This window comes from Phascolarctos cinereus, unplaced genomic scaffold, assembly GCF_003287225.1.
Source record: "Phascolarctos cinereus isolate Bilbo 61053 unplaced genomic scaffold, phaCin_HiC Scaffold_2;HRSCAF=192, whole genome shotgun sequence".
In the NCBI taxonomy this organism is placed as follows: Eukaryota; Metazoa; Chordata; class Mammalia; order Diprotodontia; family Phascolarctidae; genus Phascolarctos; species Phascolarctos cinereus.
In genome coordinates this window covers 97,673,766-97,701,270 of record NW_027555625.1, presented here as the reverse complement: position 1 = coordinate 97,701,270, position 27,505 = coordinate 97,673,766, and the positions used below count along the sequence as shown (strand labels likewise).

Here is a 27,505-nt window from a genome sequence, read left to right as displayed (position 1 = left end):
CTCAAGAAGAGCTGAAACAGGTCCACCCACTCCTGCCCTGCCTTTTTCTTCTACCCTACCTTGTTAGTTGCTCCTGATCACATGAATCTCAGGCCTACATAGGGCTGGCCTAAATTAAGCCATCTTCTATTTCTCAGAATGATGTTATTTTTTTCTCTTTTTCCTATCCTCTTCAGTGAGAGGAGATTATGACATGTTTTGATTGAAAATACCACCTAGTTAACTAGATGGCAAAAAAAAAATAGAACAAAGAAAGACTGTAAATTTAGTCAACAAAGGACTAATTTAAGTAGTATTGGCAATCAATAAGAACCTGAAAACTAGATTGATCATCCCCAGTGTGGATGATCCAAATGCAGATTATAAAGGGTTAGTTATGCTTAACATAATCTAAAGTTAATATATATTAGAACTGTGTTAATGGCAAATTTGGTACTATTTTTTTTAATCTCACAAGATATGTAAAATTAATGACTTTTGGAAAGAGAAGAGAAAAAAGATAAATTAATATTACATTTCCTGCCAAAAGAAGAATGGATAATAATAAAGGTGGAAGAAAACTGTAGTTGGAGCATAACAACTTTTGAAATGTAACATATGGTATGTATTAAATGGTTAGGGTGGCTGAGTGAAAGCTCCAGGACCAACAAAAGTGGCTGTTCTCACCTCCCTTAGCTTTTGGCAGGATTGAGTCTATGTCTGTCTATTTGCAAAGAAAGTTAGGAGGAAAATGCAAGGAATATTTTCAGTTATCTCTGTTTAAACTGGCCTGAGTACTCAAATTTGGGGAAAAAAAAAGAAAGAGAAAACTCAAGGGTGGGGTGGGAGGTGGGATGGGTAAGTGTAGTAGTAAAGGAATAGCAGAAATTCACATAAATTAATATAGTCTCAAATCATATCCCAGGAAGCTTCACATAAAGTTCCTGAACAATACTTCATGCTTAAAATGTGGAGCCAAAATGAGGATTCAGGTGGCAGTTCTTATCTTGTTCAGCCATTCAGTCATATTCGATGCTTTGTGACCCTGTGGACCATACTGTCCATATGGTTTTAGGATGCTGTACTGGTTTGCTGTTTCCTTCTCCAGTGAATTAAGACAAACAGAGGTTAAGTGACCTGCCCGGGGTCATATATCTAGTAAGTGTCTGAGGCTGGATTTGATCTCAGGTCTTCCTGACTCCAGGACCAGTGCTTTGTCCACGTGTCACCTAGCTGCCTCCTATCTTATCTTATGCCCCTTATTTTATAAATATCTATCTGGGAGAAACTATACTGAAATAATTAACACATTGCATCTATACCAGGTGATACCTCATTGTAATAATGATAGCTAGCATTTAATTAGGATTATAAGACTGACAAAGCAATTTACATATGTTATCTCTTTTGATTCTCACAATAATCATGTGAGTGGGTAATGTTATTATTCCCATTTTACTGATGAGATGAAAAGTGAGAGAATTCAGTGACTTTCATATGTGACTAGTCACAGAGTAAGGGTCTGAGGAAGGATTTAAACTTGAGTCTTCCTGATTCTAATTTAGGGATCTATCTGTCCACTGTGCTTCATAGCTGCCTAAACTCTGAAGTAGAAAGAGTACTAACAGAATACATGTATATGTGTGGGTATATATTATATGTGTGTGACAGGTATGCATACACATATGTGTATGTCTATAGATACATAATGATATGCTTAAACACATAAATATATTCATATGTACATACTCAGATTTATATTTGTAAGTATGTACATACACATATATAATCTGTTTTTGACATAGTAAATAAACAACTATCATCTATATCATCTTAGAGGAAATATTCCCAGAAACCTTTCTGGCTTGAATCATGTCATCCAGCTGATAAATTTAGTCAATTTACTCCGATACTCTGTTTATTCAGTTAAACATGGTCAAAACAATTGAATTAACTCAATCAATCACTTGCTTGAATGAATTAGGCCAGTCAATTCAGTCTGATCTGGTTAGCCAGTATAGACACAATTAAAACTACTATGTTGAAAAGAGATAGCCTAAGAAAGGAAAATGCAATGCAGTTTATGAGAGATGATTTCAATAATTAGCATGTTCAATTAGTGTAATTTTTTTCATTGTGCCATAGTATCACAAAGTATCTTGGGACAAAAAAAAACAAGCATATGGTTAAAATGTCAAATTTCTAGTTGATGTTTATAAAAGTTGTTTTATGTGGTGTGGCAATAATCTTAGTTAAAACTTTTCAACAATATTTCAAAAATTAATCATCTTTCAACTTGCAAACGTAAATCTTTCTGCTTTACCTGGACTCCTAAATTTTCCAGAGAAATTTGTCAGTGCATGACAAGTGAAAATTATGTTTTCTAAACATTAACAGTCTCCTATACCAATTATGTCATTCAAAAAAACTGTTTCTATTTCTTTTATTGACCAGTAGAAAAAAAATAAACTTGTGAGTAACCAATTAGAAGCAAACAGTATTGCCTACAAATTTCAGATCAATCAATTTCCCAAATAGCATCTGTCTACCAGAGCTGTGAATAATGAATGCTGAATTGCAGTGCACATTTTTTTTTCCTTTTTTAAGTTTCGTTGCTCATCTTTTTTATCTTAATAAATGGGCATGATAGAAATCACGTTTTGACTTATCTAAATCATGACAAATGTATTAAGGGAACAAAACGTATTTTTCTATGGGCTCCGCTGTTTAAAAGGGTTGTTTAATCTCTCCCTTTTTCTCCAAGTTTCTTTAGATCCTGTCTCCATTTTGTCTTCTTTCCTTAGCAGGCCCACATGGGCAAGCCCATTAACCAAGACTGGGCTAAAACAAATGTAAAGGTTATAACACCAGGAAGGTCACCAAATATATACTGCTACAAAATAGATAAATCCCAACATTTATTAAGCTCCCATTATCATAAAAGAAAGGCAGCTTAACAAAATGATTTGAGAATTGTGCTTAGCTTCAGCAAGATGTGTTCATTTCCTTACCCTGACACATACTAGCTGTGTGATCATGGGAACTCACTCTGTGACTCCAGCAAACTCTCTAGGGCCATAAGTTACAGGAGCTGATAATCATATTACTTGTGCCAATAATGGGAATCATAGGTCTTAACCAGGGGAAAAAAAGTTCCAAGGCACTCTGGTGGTTTTAGGAATACAAAGGCAAAAATATAACAATGCTAACCTTTAAGGAGCTTACAAGTTATAAAACAGATGAAAACAGATTAAAATACCAAGTATAAAATTATGAAAAGTGATTTCAAGAGGGGGGAAAAGATTAACAACTGTAAGAGGTAAAGAGAATTGGGAAAAGTCTCCTCTAAGAGATGGCAACAAGGGTGTGGCCAAAGATATTAGGAGACTGCTCCAGACACTGGGAGTTTTGGAGGAAGGGAATAGAATGTCAGATACTTATTATCTACATCCCTACCCCAAGGGATTTAGTCATTCTTGGTTCTACTTAACTTCTCAGTTAATTAGAAGTAATAATAGTTCATACCTCCAGGTTTTGAGGAGAACCAAATAGTACACCGTGTATTAAACACTTTGAGGCCTTGAATCATTACATACTAGTGATCAGCTGTTGTTGTGATTGTGGTTGTGGTTCTTGCTAATGTTATATACCTGGAATCTCCAGCAGGCCACTTTTACCAGAACCCAGAGTACACGAATATACATAATATGGAACAATACTGGCAAGCACACAAGAGATGTACCTCTCTCCCCATCAGTCCTGTATCCTCCAGTGAAGTCTGGCTTGCACCTGAACACACTGAAGAACGATCCAATCCCTATCTGTGGTTATGTTTCTGCCTCTGAACTCTCCTCCACCAGGGAAACATAACACAGCTGCCAAGAAGTACCTAGAGACTCCTCATAAAGGAATATGGTCTAGCACAAACACATTCCTGGCAAGCCTGCCCAAACCCTATCCCAAATCTTGTTGCTATAAGTTTATTATAAAGAAAGAAGACTTTTTATTTTTCTTATAAGCATATACTATTGATCCTACTAGGCTTTTTAAATTATTTGTACAGAAGAGGATTTAGCACATCAATTACATTAGGCATCATGAATCATCTCACAAGTGAATTGGTCTTGCCTTTAAGTCTTCATTCAAATGTATAACAGATGAAGTGCTAAACCAGGTGCTATGTTGCTATTGGTACACAGATTAACTTGATACCAATGTTTCCTAACGAAGTTTCTCAGTCATCATAATTATGAAGCTTGTAGAAACTTTCTTTATATCTTACACATGCCAGTGTAATCCTCTAGGCTATAATATACTGGCTGCCCTACCTCACTCAAAATACAAATTAGCACAATTGAGAAATGGTGTATATTCCAAGCTACTTTCAACTTTAATGGCTGACACAAGCATGACTTTTCTTTCAAATGTCAAATTCCCCACAGTTCTTGCCATTCAGCATTAAGCAATACAAATTATGCAGATATATGCAGACTAAAAGAAAATAAACAGCACATTTTTCTCTTTAATCATCCAGAAACAATGGCTCAGTTACATCAGATGAAATTAAATGTACCATTTTGCAAATGTAAATATATTTATGAATTACATACGCATGCTAAAGCACATTCATATATATATTTATTTTAAAAGAAAAGTGGTTATTTTGAAAAATGAAAATAAAAAGCCCTGCCAATATAAAGGCTCTCACGTATAGGTTTTATTTACTATGAAAATGCTTCATGAATATTTAAACTAACAATAACAATGATAACTCAAATCTGTGATTTGGGGTGATTATGATATAGTAAAAAACCCTCTGACTCTTTGTGCTAAAAAAAAAAGAACTAAGGAAATTAGGATGAACTCTATAACTTAGCTTTATGAGAGAATCATTTCTTAAAATACCTGTGGGTGTATTATTGATATTATCATCTTAGAGAGAAACTGAATTAAATGAAGAAAAGATGACTTCCCGAGCCTTAGATAGGAACCAGTAGCATCACAATATTTTGAAGGATCTGTGATTTCATGGATATAGCTATTGCTTTAATTGATGTAGACCACAATCCATGTTAATATGTTTCGCCATCATCTGTGATTCTTGCCTATGAGTTCTTGGAACTCTGCAACAGGCAGAGTGTGATAATTGAGCTACACCTTGAAGCATGAACTGGATAGTAGTAGGCAGAAATTAGAGTAGGGTTTTTCAAAGAGAAGAGCTTTCTCAGATATATGAAAATACAAAGGTGTTTGGTTGTCAGTTGAATTATTTTGTCCTTCCTTCCTTCCTTCCTTCCTTCCTTCCTTCCTTCCTTCCTTCCTTCCTTCCTTCCTTCCTTCCTTCTTCCTTCCTTCTTTCCTTCCTTTCTTTCTTCCCTCCTTCCTTAACTTCATATTTTCTTTTTTTTCCTTTCCTCATTCTTCCCCCTCCTTCCTTCCTTCCTTTTCTTCTTTCCTTCCTTCCTCTCTTCTCTTTCTTTCATCCTGCCTTTCTTTCTTCCTTCCTTCCTCTTTTTTTCTTCTAAATCATTTCTTTCTCCTTTTCTATTCTCCAATTTTCTTATTCTTTTATTCTCTTTTTTCTTTCTTTTTGCCATATAAACTCTAAAAGAACAAAGTAAAATATTTGAAAGGAATATTGGGGAGGCATTGGAAATGATGAATGAGCCTTCAATTGACTAGGATTATAAATGATAAAAAAAATCTGATCAACAATATATCTACTGAGAGTACAAAAAAAATAGTTTATATTATCATCAGGTAAAATCCATAGTTTTCTTGTGACATTAAATTTGGGGAATAACTGAATAATCAATATTCTACTATTATAGCTTAGACTAATTTTACCCCTGAGGGTGTTTGTGATAGAGAGGGCTTTGCTGTCAGTACATGATTTGGTACCCAAAGGGAAACATTTTTTTTAAAGTCTATTCTAAGCCGGAAATAAAGAAGACTGATAAAAACAGGCTGTATATATCAAGACCACTATATATTATATAAAAACAATCCCCACCACATACTGTATGGTAAAGTAATAATAATCTTGCTGCTCTTGAAGAGTTTCTAAAACTTTTTTCACTTGAAACCCCTTCAGCGCTTCTTAAACTGTGGGCTGTGACACAAGCCTCTGTGTTTAAAAACAAAACAAAACAACAAAACAAAACAAACCTGAATAGAACTTAAGTTTAGGGGAGTTCTTTTTTTAAGTACCAGCTAGTAGAGCTATATCAATACATTCAGGAACAGAAGTTTAAGTACCAACTACATCCCGACTACTGTGCTAGGTACTGGGTAAAATACAATATTCAGATAAGATTTAGCCTCTACTCTCATGGAGCTTAGAGCAGAATGTCTCACATTTAAGCAGACTTCAAAGTATTCTAAAATCTTCTACTCCTTACCTGTTGCTCCAAGGAGCAACTCACAAAGCTCCGGGTCTGAAGAACTCACCTGATTCATTGACTTTGAGAGAACTCTAGAATTTGGCTAAGCAAGTGCTTTTGGTGATTTGATACTGCCTGAAAAATGCGAAGAATGGGGAAAAATAAGAGAAAATTACTTCATGGGGACAATATAGTCAGTCCTGAGTCTTTCATTTACCTAATCAAACTAGGCATCTAAGTAGCACAGTGGACAGAGTACCAGAGCTGGAGTCAGGAACACCTGAGTTCAAATTCAGCATCAGGCACTTACTAGCTATATAACCCTGGACAAGGCACTTAGCCTCTATTTGCCTCAGTTTGTTCTATTGTAAAATAGGAATAATAGCAGCATCTACTTCACAAAGTTTTTGTGAGGGTCAAATGAGGTAATATTTGTGAAGGGCTTAGCACAGTGCCTGGCACATAACACTTCATAAGTGTCCTCCTCCTACCCCTCTCTTCCTCCTCCTCCTCTTCTTTCTCCCCCTCCTCCTTTTCCTCCTACTCCTTATTTCTATTCTATCTTCTTCTCCTTTTTTCTTTTCCTTCTTCCATATTTCCCTCCTCTTCATCCTATTTCTCCTTCATATCTACCTAGAATTCCAAGGTATTTCTCTTAACAATATGGAAATTGAACATATGAGTTATTCTACTCAATCCATGAGAAGTAGGAGTGAGATTTAAAGCTAGGTGTTCATTTCTCTACATTATCTGCCTTTACATGTTTTCTCACCACTTTGAATTCATCCTGAACTAGTTTTTTGTTTTTGTTTTTGTTTTTTTGTTTTTGCTTTGAGTCAGTTGGGGTTAAGTGACTTGCCCAGGGTCACACAGCTAGTAAGTGCATCCTGAACTAGTTTTTATTTGCTTTTCTTTGTTGGACCCAAAGAGCATCCAATGAGGTCTGTTTTAGAAACGTGTTCTCTCTCTGTCTCTCTGTCTCTGTTTCTCTGCCTTTCTGTCTGTCTCTTTCTCTTTTTCTCTCTATTGTCATAGAATATATTATATAAAACTTATGTATATACTTTCTGTATATTTAAATAATATAATAGTATATATATATACTATATAGCAAATATATGGTATATTTATTATATATGTGTGTATAAATTTGTGAATTTGAACAAAATCTGGGTTGTGATTCCATTTGAAGGGGTGTGTGTGTGTGTGTGTGTGTGTGTGTGTGTTTTTCAATTCTGTTCAATTTATTGAATAGTAGATATTTTGTGCAATACATGCAAATTTAAGAGAAATCATTAAACAAATTTTGTTCACCTGAGCTATTAAGTCTTTCTGAAAAATAAATCTATCTTTTGATAACAAAACTTTCATGAGAACAGCATTGGATTTCTGTACTTCATAAATATTAGTAGTTGTGGCTGCAGCTACATTTGCAATTGTGCAGGAGAAGTTGACATGACTTATTGAACTAACCTTTGAAAAATTTAAATTGTCTAATCCATTGATGATAGGAATAGTTAATGCTAAAACTGACATAGTTAACAACTTAGACTTCCTAATGTTTTCTAAATTAATTTCACAATCACTATTGCTCTTTTATTGATGTTTTTGTGCTTTTATGCATTAGTTTAAGGAGTTAAGTTAAATTTGAAAAATCTGATATTGATACAAAGTTTAACCAGAGCCAGATAAAAGCAATTAGTGATTAGAAAACTCCCACTTCTCTTGTTTATTCTCATTCATGGAACTTTTCTATTTCTCCTGCAGAACCATATGATTAACAACTATCTTTGCATGGCTGGTATTCCATACCACTGATTTAACAACTGAATAGTAAAAGAGATAAACAAACAAATAAATGAATGAACAAACAAACAAATCAATCAATAAACAAACAAATGCAAAATTATTACTAAATATATTATCGAATTAACAAATTCAAGTAAAATAATTAATTTTGTTCTCAAAATGCAATATTTTATTGAGATATCACAGTACTTTTCCCCATATGCTATGAATTGCATTCCACATTTTTGTTTTGATAATTTATATTTAGTTATAGCCATGTGCATTTAATTTGCAAAAATTGATTGTTTTACTTGAAATATATTGAATATTTAATAAATATCGTGTAATTAATAACACATAATATAACTTTGATAGGCAGAAATAGCTGTACATCATCAAACTGATAATACAAATGTTCCATGATGAAAAGTCTAAATTTCATCATAGTGTGTTCGTGTGTGTGTGTGTGTGTGAGAGAGAGAGAGAGACAGAGAGACAGAGAGAGAGAGAGAGAGAGAGAGAGAGAGAGAAAGATTGAGGTTGAGATTATTTCTGCACAAGGAGAATTAAAACTAAAGCAAATCTCCTAATGGCTTCAATCTACTATACACTCTTTACATCACAAAATACAAACTTAAAGCTTTCAGGTAATTAGTGTTCAATGTACTTGCTTTCAGTTGCTATGACAACTTAGACAATCCTGGGCCAGAGAGAAACTTTGACATTTGTTTGCTTTTCCAGAAAAAGAAAAAGAGGAAGGGAAAACAGACTGGAGGCTTGTAGGAATCAGATTCTTCTAAATGAGGTTTCAATTACAGTATTTGCAATTATGTAAAATATCATTAAATATTTGTAAGAGAAGATATAAAGTACTTCACTTGCTGTTTCTTTGAAGTATTGAGGAAAGTGATTGCTTAGAGAACTTCTGGTGTTTTCTCATGCTGAGAGAGACTTTAGGGACTTTCAGTCAGATTTGGGCAAGAGAGTCCACCTGTATTTATCCTTCAGCTGCATGGTGGCATACACCTGTTATGAATTCATAGACTCTGAGAGCCAGAATGGACCCTAGAGATTCTCTACTCCAACCTTTTCATTTTGTAAGATAAGGAAGCTGGGTCCAAGACAGGTTAGGTAGTTTACTCAGGTCACACAGCTAGATTTCATGAATCCTGGCTCAGACTCTTTCTACTGTGTTTAGATCACGGTGATAAAAAAGAAAAGAATTATATGACATTTGAAAGATAAAACAAAGCAAGGTGATACATCGAGAAGATAAGACCAAATTTTTACAATTATCTTTAGCATGTCTGAATTTTTCAGAGCAACACTCCATTTTGCTGTTTCCAACTGAAACAGGCTTCTTAAATACCTGCTTTGAGAAACGTGTTGGCAATATGACACAGTGGAAGGTTAACATTCTAGGAGTATTGGATCTTAGCTGCTAATGTGGTCAGCTTCATGTTGCAGTGGAGAGTATTGGACTTCTAATCAGGAGGACAAGAGTTCAAATCCTGCTTCAGACACTTATTAACTGTGATTCTGAGAAGGTCACTTACCCTCTCTCACCCTCGGTTTCCTCATCTGCAAAGAGGATAATAACAGCAACTACTTCGCAGGACTGTGGTGATGTTCAAATGAGATAACACATATAAAGTGCTTTGCAAACCTTAAAGCTCCATATAAATCATAGTTATTAATTTCTCTGTTTGAATGTGAATGAGATGCTGGACTTTTCAGTCATTATACTATTTGTCTTAGTTTCTCTGTAAACTCTCTTTTCTATAATTGTGCTATATAAAGAGATACAGTGCCCTTAGGAAGCCTTTCCTCATTCCCTCTGGTTGTTAGGGTTTTCTCCTTCCCTAAATTAACTTGTTTAAACTTAGTTGCTTATGTGTTGTTCCCACTTTATATGATAGTTGCCATAGAACTATCCCCCTTGAGGGGATTAGCTGTTTTTCATTTTGTCTTTTTTTTACCAGCTCCTATCACAAAGCCTTCATATGTAACAGGTATTTAATAAACATTTGTTTTGCTAAATTGGTTCAAATTGGATTGATTTGTATTGAGCTGGCTTGCATTATATTTGAGTCAATGAGAAAAGCAAGAGTACAGCATTTGAGTAGGAACATGGATACACACTAGATTTGTGATTCCATTGATATAGACTGCTCATAAGTGAGAAAACTCCCTTTAGCAATGTGAAGACATACATTTCTGTAACTTATAGTCTTAAATAACTGCCTAGAACAAGAAAGATAAGTGACTTTTCCAGGGTCACGCCATCACTATGTGTCAGAGGCAGGAATACATCGTGTTCATTTGTGCCTTTCTATCTTTTTTCACATGCTCTTGTAATATCCTCCCCCTTCCTCTCTACTTATCTAAGAACTGTACTTCCTTCAAATCCGATCTCATATCCCAACTCTTAATGAATTCTTCCTGGTGTATATGGCCCATGAAAATATTTCCCTCCAATCTGGATTTCATGTGATTGGAATATAGCATATACAAAGTTATATTACATTATTCTCCCTTAAGTATTTTTTCCATCTCCCTAACTCGAGCTAATCATTGTGACCTGGACATTTATGTTTGAAATACCTTCTCTTGCCCTTGCCTACCTCAAAAAGCCCCACCTCCAATACAAGGAAATCCTTATTATGAAGCCTTCAACCAAGAATCCCCACCTACCCTTGTGGGTGTGCATCTAAAGCCTACAGCTAATGACAGGATGGTTCAGAAATCTGAGTGATGAAAAATCCCTGTGCTCTGCCTAATTAATTGTGCATTGTAATTATGGGGCAATATTTCTTCTTAAATCCTGCAGGCAATAATACATTTCCTCGTCCCTGATGGATGAGATATGATTATCCTTATTACATTAGTTTCTGTTGCCACAGGTATTAGTGGTCATAAAGCTCTATAACCTTTTTAAAAGCCGGAGTATTTGACTTGATGACATCCTGCAGTAGTGACTTCCACAGGTTGATTATCTGCTGTATGAGAAAACATTTCCGTTTATTGACTCCCCCAGTCCTGCTGTTTAACTTCTTTGAATTATTCACTTATTCTTGCACAGAAGAATATTAGAGCATTGATTAGCCAAGAAATCCTAACACCCCTTCCCAGAGACCACCTGCATCCCATCTGCTACCACACATACCACCTCTTTGGTTAAGAGAAAAAAATATATTTCTTTGGTCATCTTCCATTGCACACAGTACCTGACACTACATATAATAGCTACTCGGTGAAAGTTATTCATGTTTAAGCCCACAGTGCACATGCACACATATGTACACATACACACACACATTCAGGTTTCACATTGTTTGCTAAGGTATGACTTAGAGTACATTCTTTGTATTAGACAAAGACTTATGGAAAAGGAGGAGATATACTTAAAAGGTGGTTGGATGCAGTGGAAATAGATCAAAATGAAGCATTCCCTGGTGCACAACTTCAAGTGTGCCAAAATACATCCTTTACTTGCTCTAAATAAGAGTTCAAAGTAAATACACTTCCATCAATTGACAAAATAAATCGAGTATCTACTGTATATAAAATGTTGCACCTGGAATCCATTAAGTATTAAAAAGAGAGAGAGAATTTATATATATATATATATATATATATATATATATATGTATACACACATATACATATAGATATTGTAATACTATACATTTTATTTTATGTGTTTAAAAGCCTTAATTTGAGGAATCCATTGGTTTCACTGTACTGGCAAAGGGGTCTGTATCTCACACACATATACTTACATACATTAAGAACCCCTGCACTAGGGTGTAGTGATCAGGAAAAGCTTAATAGAGGAATAAATTTTGAGTTCTAACTTGAGTAGGATCTTGATAGAGAGCCCCCCCAAAATCACCAACTACATCTCTATGCCAGACATAATTAGTCAAACTCATAGTCACAGAATGGAAAGAATAAGAATTTAAGGAATAGAAAGGAACTTGGATATCTGATTGTCCTGTATCTGAAACATTCCATCCTCTTGGTTTCCCAATGGACAAATGACACTAATGTTGATTGTTCAATCCCTCAAAAAATTCCATTTTACAACAATCATTGTATTAGAAGTAACTGAAACATCTTCTTTTTATGATTATAGGAGATTTGGAGTTGGAAGGCAGCTTAGAGATCAGATAGTACAATCTCTTTATGCTACAAGTAAGGAAACTGAGCAGTGGAGGTTAAGTGTGTCAAGTATGATTTGTCCATTGGAACAAGGGACTCTGTCTTCAAATAATCATGATGAGGTTGGAAAGTATAAATCACCTAGAAAGTAACTTCACATTTATAAAGCTTTTGGAAAGTTTGCAAAGCACTTTACATACATACATATGTACGTACATACATACATACATACATACATATGGTTGTTTATGTGAAAACAACCCTATGACATAGGTTTATGTCCCTACTCAATAAATTCCAATAGCTCCCTATCACCTCCAGGACCAAATAAAAATCTGTTTTTCTTTTAAATCCCTTCATAACTCCCCTGCTACTTTTCTAGTCTTCTTACTCTCCCCATCCCAAAATATTCTGTGATCCATTAATACTGGCTTCATGAAGCAAGATATCCATCTCCTAACTTTGGGCATTTTCACTGGTTTTCCCTTCGATTGGAATGTTCTTCCTCTTCATCTTCTCCTACTGGCTTCTTTGGTTTCCTTCATGACTAAAACCCTGTTACCTCCTATAGGAAGTTTTTCTGAGCCCCCTTAATTGTAGTTACTTATCTCTGTTGATTATTTCATAATTATCTTGCATGTAGCTTGTCTGTACATGGTTGTTTGCACATCATCTCTCCCATTCAACTGTAAGCTCTTTGAGAGCATGGACTTTCTTTTACATTTATTTGAAATCTCCAGTGCCTGGCATATAGTAAATACTTTATAAATGTTTACTGATTAACTATTACTGTCAACGTTTTATAGATAAGGAAAACAAATATCAGAAAGGTTAAATAATTTGCCTAGGATGTCATAACTACCTACTGTCTGAAGAAGGATTATTGAAATCCACATCTTCTTGGCTGCAAATCTGGGGCTCTATCTACTGTGCCACAAGCCGTTTTACTGTTTTTTCTAATGCAATATGGTCTAGTGGGCAGCCAGCATTTATCCTTCCAATGTTTGGGAGTACCTGGATTTATCCCAATGATATTTATAACGCATTTACTAAACATTAATAAAAGTAGCCCTCTTCTATTTAACATCGTCTTTGAAGATAGCAATTATGAAATCGTCTCTTATGAATAGCAAACCATGCTGATAACAAGCAATTAAGATGCATCATCGGAAAAAGAAAAGTGCAGTTTACTTGACTGAGTTAATCCGTAAAAAGGAAATAACTTGTCTTAATTCCTTTTGGATTTTATATTTGCATTTTTTTGCTTTTTAGAATGAAAGCACAAGTTCACAAACAATCAGAACATTTCAATTGCTTTTGAAATATTAATGGAGTATTGTGCAATAAAGCAAATCCTATTAAACTCCACACGTATTTTCTTTTGCCTTTTGAAATCACAATAAGGTCATTTCAGTTTTTCTGTGATCTTCTATGTCCTCACTCTTCTTCCTAGACTTCCTTCCACAAACTGTCACCACACACCAAATGTGCTCAAAACTTTGTCTGTTATTTACTGAATGCTTTTTAAAAATAATATCCTACCAAGCATCAGGACTTGACACTTTTAATATGTGAGTTCTACAGAAATTTGAGGAAAAGAATGTGCCACTAGTTCTGAACATTGGAGCACTTACTGCCATTGGTTCTTCAATGTACTCTGAGTCCATTTGACTGCCATATTTTGAGTAGTGAGGCCTGCCTCTTTGATGTTCTGCTTCTCACATGACTATTTTGTGTGTTTTTTTTCCTTTTCAGCACTTAATGATAGGAATATACAACAATTACATAGTGTCTGATATCTTTTCTGAAGTATTTTCAAGCAATGATCTCATTTTGATGCTTACAATAACCACAGAGTATTGTGTGGTAGGCATCACTATCAATATCTCAGCTTTCTGAGTAATCCAAAAGTGGATTGTGGATTGATTCCATCATCCCTGGAGATTATTAGACAACATTTATAAAGTTATTCACTTATATATGATCCTCATTCTGTGGAAAATTAATTAAATCAGCATTATCTCATATAGACCAACATATATTTTAGTTTGGCCTAGAATAAGGGCATGTTACTAATCATAAGCCTGGAGTTAAAATACATTTATGAAGGTAGAGTTAACTAGCAATAAACCTGTCTTCCTGACACATAAATTATGGTTATTTGATTTGGTTAATTTAGTGTAACTAATTTGGTCAATTGAGTGAAAAAAAAAGGTATCAGAGCTTTCAGTTATTTGAACTGACTCATGGTTTAATTGACAGGTCAATTCAATCAAAATGTTCAATCCAATAGCCCAATGTAGCCTCAACCTAATAGAATTAAATCAGACACCCTTCCAGTCACTGTTCCCTCCCCTGAAATGCCTTACTTAGGTTAGAATGTATTAATAAAATAAAATATCAGTGCAAGAATAACTAACATTTTCCTATCAGTCCTTCATAGTTACTTGAATTTAAAAAAAATACAGTTAGATTCTTTCAGTCAATTCCCAGATATCACTTTATAATAGCTTTTATAAGCTATTGGGAAGTAATAAATCCATTGGGTCTAGTGCTTGAAATTAACAGGATAATTAAAGTTCCTCCTATATTATTGTAAAGCACAGAAAAAAATGTGCTTAATCTATCTTCATTCATCTGTATACATTTAAGGAATAAGGTGGTTCTTTCTAGAGACTATGATATAATATATTTGATTCCATCACTACCCCCTGAAAAAATATCCTGTTATTTTAAAAGACAAAGTTAATTTTACTTGAACATTTTCTGTGTATATTTATATAAACTAAAAATATTTGAGTGATGTCTCTTTTCCCCTTTTGCACTAGTTATCTACGTAAGAGCCAAAAATTATATTGTCTCTCATAAGGATTAATATATCTTTGCCTTTTATTCTGAATTATTGTGCTGCACAGCAGGTGATATCCTCTTTGCTTTTTTGCTGCCAGAAAGTGCTAAAAAGTATTCTTCCTCTTCAATTTTGCAAGTATCTTACCCCTGTTTCCTCTACGGACAGCCCAAAGACCTGAAGCTTTATCTCAGCTTCACAGAAAACATGAAGGCATGTGACAAGATTTCTAAGTTCAGTGTCAAGCTGGTGGCTGAGATGAGATGGCTGGAGAGTGGTGGAGCATTGTGTCCCTGAATTTGAAATGTCATTTCTGGGCCTTTTTTCAACTGAAATACCCAGTTTTTCCTTGCGGTTCTGAAGCATGCCCTCCAGGGCAAATGCTGATAAAAGACCCTCCTTCCACCACTAGTACGGAGGGAAAGAATCATTATCCTGCTTAATCTTTAAAAAGCCCTATATCACCACCACCACATTTACCTATGTTCATAAGCTTAATTAAAATCATCTCTCTTCCTCACTCCCTCCTACATTCAATCAGTTACCAAGTCTTGAAAATTCTAGCTCCATTATACCATTTATATCCATCCTCTCCTTTCCAATAACACAGCCACTGTGCTCACTTGGGCCCTCATAATTTCTCATCTTAACTATTGCAGTTGCCTCCTAATTGGTGTCTCTGTTTCCAGACTTTGCCCTATCCAATCCATCTTCTAAATGCCTGCCAAAAGGATCTTCCAGAGGCACATGTTTGATAATCTCACTTCTTGGTTCAGAATGCCTTTATGGTGCCCTGTTCCTTCCAGTAGAAAATCCAAATTTCTCAAGCTGATGTTGAAAGCCACCCTCTCCCACTTCCCCAAATCTGATTCCAACATGCCTTTCAAGTCTTATCTCTCATGATTCTCCTTCATACATTCTACATTCCAGCCAACCTGGACTACTGACTCTTCCCAAAACTTGAAATTCCACTTCCTGGCTCCACACATTTACACAGGAATTCATTACTTTCTACTCATTTCCAACTCACAAAATCCTTATTTTTCCATACAAGCTCCAAATATGTCAAATGTAAATGTAAAAAGAGATCACTCAAAGTTACCTAATACAAAAGAATATGAAGGTAGGGCCAACCAGGGGGAAAAATGTGATGTGAATCAAAATTTGTCTTAATATTCCTCTCCTCCTCCTCCCACTAATCTCCTCTTTATGCCCAATATTCACCACCTTAAAATTCACTATGATTCTAGACCTAAGCCTGCAATCTCTGATGGATTATCCCCACTTTACCTGCTGATGCCCTTTCCATGTATTGTGCTGTTCTCAATACAGAAGCTTTCCCTTTCTACATTTCATTTACTGACTCTAAAGTCTTAAAGAACTGCTCTGATAAACTGGACTCATATCACGTACTGCAAAACGTGTAATTTGACATTTAATTAGAAGCTTAGAGCTAACGGGGACCATCTACTCCAAATCTTTTATTTCCCTTATGAGACACAGGGAGAAATGAAAGAACCCATTCAACATGGTATAAATAGTTGGGAGGCCAAACTCAGACTAGAACAAGGATCTTCTTAATCCCAGTTCCATGCTCTTAGCACTATATCACATGGTTTTCAGAAATGATCTTCCCATCCTTGTTATTTAAGCCAGTCATCCATCCAATAAGGAGAATTTTTGGAAAGGAAGAACAATTCAATGAAAAGCTTGTAGAAGAGATATTTTAGGCAATGGGGACCTTTTGATATACTTCAAGTAATACAATGTAACTTTGACAATACATGAGGCCAACCTTATGCAGTGATGAAGGTGAAATGTTGAAAAACATGGAGGCAAAACTGAATTGGCTGCTTCTTGTACCTGCCATGCTTTTCAGTCTTATGCAGGTTGTATTAAAGACACTCTGTTTCATTTGCAACATTTTAGTACTTGTTGGGAAGAACTGGAATGGACTTTGAATATGGCACCCTCAGACTTCTGAAAGTATATGGTCTGCATATTGTAATATCTTTTTGTCATTTAAAAAATATTTTTCCACTTAGTAGTATTTTTTTGAGTTACATGTAAAGACAATTTTCAACATTCATTTTTATAAGATTTTGATTCCAAATTTTTCTCCCTCCCTTCCTTCCCTCCACCCTCCCTAAGGCAGCAAGCAATCTGATATAATGTACAATCATGTTAAACATATTACCACATTAGTCATGTTGTGAAAGAAGAATTCGAACACAAGGGAAAATCATAAGAAAGGAAAAAAAACGAAAATAGTATGCTTCTATCTGAATTCAGAGTCTGTCAGTTCTTTATCTAGATATGGAAAGCATTTTCCGTCTTGAGTCCTTTGTACTTGGATCATTGTTTTACTTAGAAGAGCTGAGTCATTCATAATTGATCATCACATAATGTAGCTGATACTGTTCTGTTCACTGTTACTGTGACACTGCACTGTTTAACATTATTGTGTAATTCTGCCGGTTCTGCTCATTTCATATTGCATCAGTTCATACAAGTCTTTTAGAGAAGTTTTTCTGAAATCTGCCTGTTCATCATTTCTTAATGCGCAATAGTATTCCAATACATTCATACACCACAGCTTGTTCAGCCATTCCTCAAATGATGGATATTTGCTCAATTTCCCATATTTTGCTACCACAAATAAATATTTTTGCACATGTAGGTCCTTTTCCCTTTTTTATAGTCTTTGGGATATAGAACTAGTAGTGGTATTGCTGGATCAAAAGGCATACAGAATTTGGCTACCTTTTGGTCATAGTTACAAATTGTTCTCCAAAATGATTGGATCAGTTTACAACTTCACCAGCAGTACATTAGTGTCCCAGTTTTCCCACATCTACAACATTTGTCGTTTTCCTTTTCTGTCATGTTAGCCAGTTTGATAGGTATGAGGTGGTACCTCAGATTTGTTTAATTTGCATTTCTTTAATCAATAGATTTTTTCATATGATTATAGTTAGATTTAATTTCTTCATATGAAAACTGTCTTTTGACCATTTATCAATTGGGGAATGATTTGTATTCATACAAATTTGCCTCAGTTCTCTATATATTTTAGAAATAAGGCCTTTATCAGAAACATTGGCTATAAAAATAGTTTCCTAGATGTCTGCTTTCCTTCTATTCTTGGTTGCATGTGTTTTGTTTGTGCAAAACCTTTTTAATTTAATGTAAGTAGAATTCCATTTTGTGTTTCATAATGTTCTCTACCTCTTGTTTGATCATAAATTCTTCCTTTCTTTATAGATTTGACAGGGAAATTTTTCTTTGCTCTCCTAATTTGCTTATGGTATCACCTTTTATGTATAAATCATGGAACCATTTCCACCTTTCTTGGTATACGGTGTGAGATGCTGGTCTTTGCCTACTTTCTGTTATACTATTTTCCATTTTCCCAGCAGTTTTTGGTCAAATGTGAGTTCTTAGCCCAGGAGATGGCATTTCTGGGTTTATCAAACAGCAGATCACATTTACTACAGTGTCTTATGTACTTAACCTGTTCTATTGATACACCATTCTATTTCTTACCCAATCCAAATAATTTTGATTATTGCCATTTTATTGTATAGTTTTGGATCTGGAACAGCTAGGCCACCCTCCTTTGAATTTTTTTCTTTATTTTTTTTAATTTTCTTTTTTTTTTTCTTCCAAATGAATTTTGTTATTATTTTTTATAGCTCTACAAAAGAATTTTTGGTAGTTTGATTGGGGTTACCTTGAATAAGTAAATTAATTTAGTATACTTGTAATTTTTAATTATATTAGTTCAGCCTGCCCATGAACAATTGATATCTTTCCTATGGTTTAGATCTGATTTTAGTTGTGTGAAAAATGTCTTATAATTGTATTCATATAGTTCCTGGGTTTGTCTTGGCAGGTAGACTCCCAAATGTTTTATATTGTCTACAGTTATTTTAAATGGAATTTAAAATAACTTGCTGCTAGGCTTTGTTGGTAATATATAGAAATGCTGATGATTTATGTGCTTTATTTTATATCCTGCTACTTTGCTAAAGTTGTTGATTGTTTCAAGTAATTTTAGTATTCTCTAAGTGTACCATCTTATCATCTGCAAAAAGTGTTGTTATTGCCTATTCTAATTCCTTCAATTTCTTTTTCTTCTCTTCTTGCTAAAATCAGCCTTTCTAGTACAATATTGAATAATAGTGGTGATAATGGGCCTCCTTGTTTCACTGTTGATCTTATTGGGGAATCTTTTAGCTTATCCCCATTATATATAGTGATTGCTGATGATTGTAGATAGATACCACTTATGATTTTAAAGAAAACTCCATTTATTTCTATGTTCTCTAGTGTTTTTCAGAGGAATGGGTGCTGTACTTTATCAAAAGCTTTTTCTGGGGGCAGCTAGGTGGCACAATGGATAGATCTCTGGTCTTGGAGTCAGAAGGACCTGAGTTCAAATTCGACCTCAGACACTTGACACTTACTAGCTGTGTGACCCTGGGCACATCACTTAACCCCTATTGCCTCACCAAAAAGGAAAAAAAAAAAGCAAATACTATGCTTTGACCTGCATTCAAACTCCATAGTTCTTTCTTTGGATGTGGCTGGCATTTTCCATCAGTCTATCAAAGTTAGTCATCATATAGTGTGGCTGTTACTATGTACAATGTTCTGCTGGTTCTGCTCACTTCACTCAGCATCAGTGCATACAAGTCTTTCCAAGTTTTTCTGAAGTCCACCTGCTTATCATTTCTTATAGCACAATAGTATTCCATTACATTCATATACCACAACTTGTTCAGCCATGCCCAATTGATGGGCATCCTCTCAGTTTCCAATTCTTTGCCACCACAAAAACAAGTGCTATGAATATTTTTGTACATGTGGGTCCTTTTCCCCATCTGTATGATCTCTTTGGGACACAGCCCTAGAAGCACTATTGCTGAATCAAATGTATGCACATTTTTATAGCCCTTTGGGCATAGTTCCAAATTGCTCTCCAAAATGATTGTATCAGTTCACATTTCCACCAACAACATTAGTGTTCCAATTTTCTGACATCTTCTCCAACATTTATCATTTTCCTTTTTTGTCATGTTAGCCAATCTGATAGGTCTGATTCTAATTTTTAAGAAATTATTTTCTTCAGTTAACTTTTGTATCACCTTTTCCATTTGTCCAATTCTACTTTTTAAGGAGTTTTTGTTTTAGTGGATTTCTTTTCATTTGGCCATTTTTTTTAAGGAATTGTTTTCTTCATTAAATTTTTGTCCTTCACTTTCTAGGCTGTTGAATGTCTCCTGCATAACTCTCATTTCTTTTCCCAATTTTTCTATAGCTCTCATTTGATTTTCAAAATCCTTTTTTGAGCTCTTCCAAGAAGGCTTTTTTAAGCTTGACACCAATTCATATTCTCCTTTGAGACTTCAGACATAGGCATTTTGACATTGTTGTACTCTTCTGAATTTGTTTTGATATTCCCTATTGCTGTAGTAGCTTTTTATGATCAGGGCTCTTTTCTTTCTTCCTCTTTCTTTCTTTCTTTCTTTCTTTCTTTCTTTCTTTCTTTCTTTCTTTCTTTCTTTCTTTCTTTTTTTTTCTTTCTTTTTTTCTTTTTTTTTTTCTTTTTTTTTTCTTTCTTTCTTTCTTTCTTTCTTTCTTTCTTCTTTCTTTCCTTTCAACTCATTTTTAGCCTATTTGATGACTTTTAAAGTTGAGTTCTGCTCCTGGGGCACAGGGGACACTGTCCCATTTCTTGCACTGGGGCTCAATGGCCTGGTCGCTGGCTTTCTGCACTAGGACACCAGGTCCAGGTGGCTTGCCCACTTCGCTATGGTGACCTGACCTAGTCACACCTGTTCTGTCTAGGTTCTGGGACTGGCACTTTTCCTTTTATACTGGGGCTGGAGGCCTCCCAGCTTGCCCACTGAGCCAGGACCAAGTGGTCTTGGTTGCTGATCTGTGCTGTGGCTAAGAACTTCCCACTGGCTTGCCCAGACACCGTGTGTTGCACTGTGCTCTCTTTTTGCCCAAATGAGATAGACCTTTCTTGAAGTCCTTCTCGACTATCTTTAGCTGAAATATTTTTACTTTCTCATTCCACTTAGAGTCTAAAACCCTCTTAACAAAGGCATTAGCTATTCCTCTTAGTTACTGAAAACTGAAAGTAAAATTCTGAGTTGTCTCTTTTTTTTTCTAGAAAATACATTGATTTATTTAAAATTCTGCCCCATCACCAGAAGAGTTTTCATTTTTGTGCCTTCTGTCTTATTATTTGGTGGGGGGAGGTAATTTCTTTTACACATAATACCTCACACTCTTGCTCTAGAGATTAAGAAAATTGTTTTTTCAATTTGGTACCTCTTAAGCTTTGTGGGTTCTGTCATTTCAGAATCCATTTAGAGGCTTGATTTAACATTGTTACAGAGGGAAACTGGGGAGATCTTAGGGAACTTCCTGGCTTCTCTCTATCATCTTGGCTCCACCCCTGAAGATTGTAATATCAATACTGTCATAGAATCTGAGGGAAGTTAAAGCTTTAAGGAATAATACAAATAACAATTAGGAGGCACTGCAGTGATGGACAGGCAAAACAATTCCCTTCTCTGGAAGATCAAGAAGACTTATCGAAGCACTTTATGAATATAATAGCAGGTCTGACAGGGGAGTGATGGCTGCTACAGTGTTTGCATGAGAAACATTTCAGTTTTTAATTAATAGGAAAATATATGGAATAGTCATCAAATGGTAATGGAGCCCTTCCAAAACACAGACGGCATGCTGCTGGAGAATAGCTAATGCCTTTGCTAAGAGGGTTTTAGACTCTGAGTGGAATAAGAAAGTAAAAATATTTCAGCAGGAACAGGAAACCCCAGTCTGCACTGAGATGTTAAATTAGGTATCCGTAATCCTGTCATTTTATGAGGGCACACTGAAACTGTCACTCATGTTACCACATCATAGAATTTTCCTAATGTAGCAAATATAAGACCAAACCAGCCTCTGGGGCTATGTGTCTAAACAGCTGATGAGTAATTACCAGGGACCTCTGGGGCATGGGCAATGAAAAGTAGAGGGTATTAAGAATCATCTGTAGTTGAACTATGTGATGAAGCAAATTGCTGTTTATGTTTGCTAAGGGAAGGGCAATGTTGGCTTCCTACAAAAAGGATGAGAGAAAAGGAAGCAGATGCATGTGTTATCCCTGTGGGCTGGTGGCCAGCTTGTTGTCACTCATTTGGAAGGCTTAGGCTTTCCTCATTGATTCTCATGGATTTAGATACGTGGATCTCTGAAATGGAAGTTGTCTCAGTGGTGAGGCAGAAAAGGGTGAGAGTCATTCTAGGTTATTACACATTCCACCAGGTTTGTGCTTACCCTCACCAGTGCCATTCACTCCTGTACAATAGTAGGACAAGGGGAAGGCTGTAAGACCCATAAGGCCTGACACTTATTATAGCCTAAGACTGTCCCTGGCCTAGTTCTGTAGGACCTAGGGAACTTCAATTTCAGAAACTAGAAAACTTGGAATGAATTTAGACGTCTGGTTTCTAATAATTTTTTTTTTATAGATGACTCGTCTCACCTAGCTGCCAAAATAATCTTAAGTCTTAAGTCATTTTCCTGCTCATGAACTCTTAGTAGCTTTCTATTACTCAAGGATAAAATACACAAGCCTAAGACTAGCATTTAAAGCCCTTCACAGTCTAGATCCATTCTACCTTTCCAAGCTTATTATATATTACTCTCCTTTGTGCAATCTATGTTCTAGCCAAATTGGTCTCCTTGCTATATCCTGCCTCATGTATGACATTCAAATATGAAAAGTCTATGACTTTTCTTATGTCTCATGCTTGGAATGCACTCATTCCTCACCTCTGTCTCTGAAATTACCCATCTTTCCTTAAGGCTCATTTGATGTACTAGAAATATTTTTCTGATTATCTAGTCTTATTGTTGTGCAGTTGTTGAATTGTGTCTGACTCTTGATGACTTCGTATGGTGTTTTCTTGGCAAAGATATTGGAGTGATTTTCCATTTCCTTCTCTAGTGGATTAAGGCAAACAGAGGTTGAGTGATTTTCCCAGGGTCACACGGCTAGTAAATATCTAAGGCTGGATTTAAACTCAGGTCTTCCTGACTGTAGGCCCAATGCTCTATTCACTGGGCCACCTAGATGTCCAGTCCTTGGGCAGTCTGATGAAATCAATGGACTCATTTCCTGAATATTGTTTTTAATTGCCAAAAATATAAATAGGATAACAAAGTTAATCAATTAGATTGAAATGCAGTCATAAGATTTATTTCAAAAAAATCATGGAACCCAGGCTCTAGCTTGTCCTCTTTTCCTTCTCAAATTATCATGGATGTACATCTCAATTTACATATTGTAGCTTCCTATTAGAATACAAGTACCTTGAGAGAAGGGACTTTTCTATTTAACACTGTATCACTAAAGCCCAGCAAAGTGCCCTGCATATGATAGGCATTTAATTCTTATTGGATTAAATCAGCTTTTCTAGAAAGAATAAAACACATCTCAGTCTCATATGCATTTATAAATTTAGTCCATACTCTTTAGCCCAACTATCAAAGTCTAATCTGTCTTTCTTACATAGCTAGATATAGTAAATATATACATATATATGCACACACATACATATATACATACATATGTATATGTAGATATACATACATATATGTGTATGTATATGTGTGTATGTACACACACACACACACACATATATTTATGTTTTCCCTATTAAAAGCTTCCCTTGATATTATTCTTTAACGTAGTCAGAATTGGGGTACATGAATAGTCTATTATGTATCTGCTCTCATCCCTACCTAAGGATGGCTCTTTAGTCAGAGTGGGTCCTACTGATTTAGGGCACCTGGTTATGGAAATGACTGCCAGGATTTACTGAGTGAGGGCAAGAGATTTTTGCCAGCCCATAAGGGGGTACTGGCACCCTCCAGGCTCATGAGCTTGATCACATCCACAGGTGTTGTATGTAGAATACTAATCATGGCACAGTTCTGATTTTACAAGGCAATGTAGTTCTATGAAGGGAGTGAAGGAAACAAGGAAAGGGATTTGTTTAACGCAGATGTAGTCAAAGTAAAATTTAGTATCACAAATTTGAAATAAGCAGTGATGGAATGAATGTGTGAGATTGAATTTTTCAGGGGAAGGGTGATATTATTGAAAGAGCAACGACCAGAGTTGGGAGCTGTGCTGGGTTCTATCCTGAAGCTGCCACTGAGCAGCTCGGGAGCTATAAAAGTTCATAAGATAACAGGATCATGGATTTACAGCTGCAAGGTACCTTAGGAATAGACAGGAGGATCAGGTGCCAGGCAAGTCAAACTGCCACCACTACCACCTTGACCATCACATCCCCTCAAATCCTAAGGAAGACAGGTCAGAGCCCTGACCCTAAATCCTCGAGGATCACAATACTTCCAGACCTGTGTCTACAACCATCATCCTGGGAAGCAACCCCTGCAGAGATGCAGCCGGGCATCTGTTCCCACAGGTGAGACAGCCCCAGCTACCAAAGACCTCTCTCCCACCCCCAATAAAGGTCTTGTCCTCAGTCACATTGGCAACAGGTTCAAAATCAGAAATAGATATGATTGGTTAGTGAAAATGACATTCAGACTAAAGCATTAACATCTGTTTTGCTGCTATGGCCTTAGGACCATGGAACCTTTCTATCTGACTTACAGATGAAACCTTTAGTATGTGTTGTCTCCCCACTAGAATGTGAGCTCCTTGAAAACAGATTCTGTTGTATATTCTATTTATATCCCTGGCACTTAGCACAGTACTTTGCATATGGTAAGGGCTTTATAACTTCTTTATTCATTTATTCACTCAGCTGCAAGAAACCTCAGACATGATCTAGAGCAGCTGAGGAACCTGAGCTATGGTTAGCTGACTTGCCCAAGGTCACACAGGTAGCAGTAACAGAGTTGGGATTTGAACTCAGTTCATCAGATGCCAAGGCCAATGCTATTTACATGGTATAATATGGAACTTCAGTTTCTTTATTTGAAAAATGACGGGGATTGGACTTGATGGCTTCCAGTTCTGACATTGCATAATTCTACTAGCTGAAAAATTGTGCTTCAGAAACAGAATATTAGTAAGGTTCCTATTACTGTTTGACCTTATAAAAACAACTAAATGGCATCCATGGAGAGCTGAGAGTTTAAATCAAATGTGAATAATGTTGTATTTCAAAGTAAAGAACTTTATGGCTGGGCAAGATCAATGCTACAATGCTAGATCATAGCACAGTAACTTCCATGTTGTTAATCTTTTTTTTGTATTTTAATAGAAGCCTTTTGAAAGGTTATCAGTAACTGCTCAGTAGGGGCAGCCTTATTAAGGATTGAGAGATTTGTTGACCGAAGAAGGGACAAAAAAATGGAGGTAATATTAAACTGAAGAAAAAACAATCTTCAGAAAAGACCCTAAATGAATACATAATTACTCAGCTGTGTTAGAGGATGCTTATTTGAGTTCTTTGGGTTTGATGAACCTTCTGGATCAAAAAGACTTCTTCGAATCATTTTCTAAAATAAATACAGATTACTCCATTTTTCAAGTTCACTGCAGGCATTATAGAGATATGTTTCATATAGAATTATTTTTAAAGCTCCTTAGACCAAAAATACTCACTCTTTCTTGAAAGACATTTATTATCCTGTGCTCCCAGTTAAAAAGGATACAGTAAGTATAGACCTGTCAAAACAACATGCTTTCTCTGCAACAAAACAACATATATTAAACCTAATGAATCCTTTTTTGTAAGTGGATAAATGCTATAGGAAGAGTCTAGCTAAGAGAAAAGCATCTACTACATCAAAAAAGGTAACTGTTACCTAGAGAACAAAGGCTTGGACATCTATTTACAACCCAATTGGGACACTGAAACAATGTGTTCTGAATATGTTTAGCATCCATGGTGATAGAAAATAGCCAGGCAGCTGCTCATGGGAGAGGCAAGAAGGCTTCCTTTCCAGTTCCTCAGTTCATTCATTCATTTACTCAATGTTCACTGAATAACTACTATGTAAATGTGCTTGGAGGATTAAAAAAAAAAAGGATGACTTCACACCTGCTTTCAAAGACCATAAGGTTTAAAACTATAGAGAAGACATGTGCAAAAACAGTACAATGAGTGTTAAGTGACATATCTGTGATAGAAATAAAGTAGTCTTTAGAAAGTGAACAAAAGAAGAACTCTCAGAGAAAAAAATTATAGAAAAAGCAGCATGGGAGAAGGACTTTCAAAGCTTGGTGTTTTTTTCGTAGAGATAGAAGGAAGTACATTCCTGGTGAAAGCTACAGAGTAAGCAAAGGCACAGGGCCATGAAAGCTCAACATATATCTGGGGAGTAGTGAGCAACACATACTGTGTTGTCTTCCTACATTCAACTACAAGCTCCTTGAAGGCAGGGACTTTTTCTTTTTCGGATTTGTATCCCCAACACTTAGCACAGTATCTAGAACATAATAGGTGCTTAATAAATATACAATGAATTATTCAACCTGTTGATTTCAAAGCTATCCTGCACATTTAGCTTCTTTCTAATCTTGTTATTTTGTTGTCCATATTTAGGAATAAAAAAAACCCTTGGGTTTGACGTAAACAAATACTGGGGGATAAGACTGAAGATGTGTTTGTTAGGAAACAGGGAGCTATTGAAAATTTTTGAACAGTGATTATGATCAAAGAACTAATTTAGAATGAATAATCTGATAGTAGCATACAAGATAGGTTATATTGCAGTTAGAAGGTGATTATAATCATCTGTATATGGAGTTGTGGTTGAAATGGGAAGAAAAAGGTAAAGAAGGGCTTTAGAGACATTTCAAAGGAAACTTCTTTAGAACTGATCAATTCAATTTGAGAGTCAAAGGGGAGAGTGAGCATTCAAGAGTGTCTCAAAGATAGCATGGGTAATTGGAGAAAAGATGCTATTAACAGAAATAGAAAAGTTAGGAATGGAAACTGGACTTGGAGAAGATAAAGAGTTTGGCTTGGGCATGTTGAATTCATGGTGATGATATGACATCTAAATTCAAATATTCAGTACGCAGTTGAAAATGCAATACCAGATATAAAGGAGAGAGGTTAGAGATGGAGACAAAGATTCAAATGTTAATCTCCTAGAGATGATCACTGCAGCCAGGATGGTGTATGAGATCATTGAGGAAAGTGACTAAAAACGAAAGATGATCTCGAATTAGGCCACAGAAACATCTAAAACAACAAACCATGAAGAGAACACAGTAGTATATACAAGATGTGGAGGAAGGGGACAAGGAATGCAAATTAAGACA

At 35.7% G+C, this 27,505-nt stretch overlaps 1 protein-coding gene across 21 annotated transcripts in view; it reads left to right on the top strand.

The window, feature by feature from the left end:
* NRXN1 (neurexin 1) overlaps positions 1-27,505 on the top strand; it is a 1,404,735-nt gene that overhangs the window by 436,293 nt on the left and 940,937 nt on the right. The window lies entirely within an intron of this gene.